Here is a 1607-nt window from a genome sequence, read left to right as displayed (position 1 = left end):
ATCTATCATATCCCATTAAAACCTCTTATATGATCTCATGATATCCCATTTTGTATAGTCTATAAGGTTGAATAATTCACTTGTTTTGTCAACTTTTTTACTTAGTCTTGATCATTTTTTTACATTAGAAAGCCATTCCATCCATCCTTTCATATAATAAATACTTTCATTAATGTATTCATGTGTTACATGAGAATCAAGGTTACATGAGCTAGACTTCTAAGGTAAACATCCATATTTCTATCATTTTTGTGTGTTTCTTCTTTGAACAAGTTAAAATGTGTTAATTGCTCAATTTTACTTTTTCTATAGCTTCAACCATATTTTTTAGTGAAATCATAGGTTGTTGAACTTCAAGTAGTGGCTTAGCAAAACCAGAAGATGGAGAATGTAACAAAAACATTGGGTAAGGATATCCACCCATTTAGCATAGTAAAGGACCACTTGTGTCACTCTAATAACTTGGTCAATGTCTTGGTGAATGGGGTGAGATAGTTGCATAATACACAAAATATTTCAATGATAGAGCATACTAGATAATTGTTCAAGTTTGCTCAGAAATGGGAGAAGAAAGATAACTCATTCCCAAAGAAAGAAGGATACATTCTGGAGTAAATATGTTGATCAATTTTTTTATTTTCCTTCATTTGAATGAGGACACAACAAGATCTCAATGTGGGGGACAGGTTGGGTTGTTGATTTTTCATCATTTTATCATTATTTACAGTCATCCTTTTAACTATTTGTGTCATTCCCTCATCCATTGATTACCCTATTTTCTTCAATTTCACGCAAAAACACCACAATCATTTCCAATGCTAAAAGTGGTTAATTATCATATATTTCCTTTATTTTTAATGAATTGATAAGAATTATGCTTGGTTTTACGAATGAAAATTTGTTAGCTTGACTTCAATAGCTTACAGTAAGTTTCATTAGCCATCTCTATGCTTGAGGTATTAACACCACTCTAGAAGGAAATCAAGCACATGGGTTTTGTTTCTAAGGACCCCAATATGGAATTTTCTTGTTCAAATATCGCCCAACTCACATGTGTGAACCTAAAAAATTTCATCAAAGGAAATAAGCAACAATTTTCACTCGTAAACTTCATATGGGTTTTCTAAGCAAATGGAAATGACTTTTGAAAATGAGAACATGGTTTTTTTTTTTTTTGGTAGAATGAGCCTATTTAAGCTCTACACAAGTGGTGTACTCCAAATCCAAACCATTAAAGACATTTGTTTGGTTCTTTGAACCCTATTGTTCTAAATTGCGTGAATGAATGGTTTGTCAATGTGTAATTCAACACCAAGTAAGCAAAGAGATTTGAATGAGATTTTCTTTACCAAATTCATGGCACAAAGATAATTTTAAATAGATATAGGCTCATCTTTGATCCAAATATCAATCAATTTTTATTTTTTTTATTCTCTAACTGATCTATTAATATCTCAAGACCAGAATTCAAAGCTCTATAAAATATTGTAATCTCTTTTATGAGAGGGGACATAGATGTTATGTAACTTTGAACAAGTTATGTACGCACAGTTTCCAGTTTAATATCATATTTTGTCTTTTGTTGTCATTGCATTTTTATGAGTAGA

The sequence above is a fragment of the Pinus tabuliformis genome, chromosome 1_2, assembly GCF_031772625.1.
Source record: "Pinus tabuliformis cultivar Carrire ecotype Pingquan chromosome 1_2, CPIR1, whole genome shotgun sequence".
NCBI lineage: Eukaryota > Viridiplantae > Streptophyta > Pinopsida > Pinales > Pinaceae > Pinus > Pinus tabuliformis.
The sequence above is the reverse complement of the archived record's forward strand: the minus strand, read 5'-3'. Positions refer to the sequence as shown.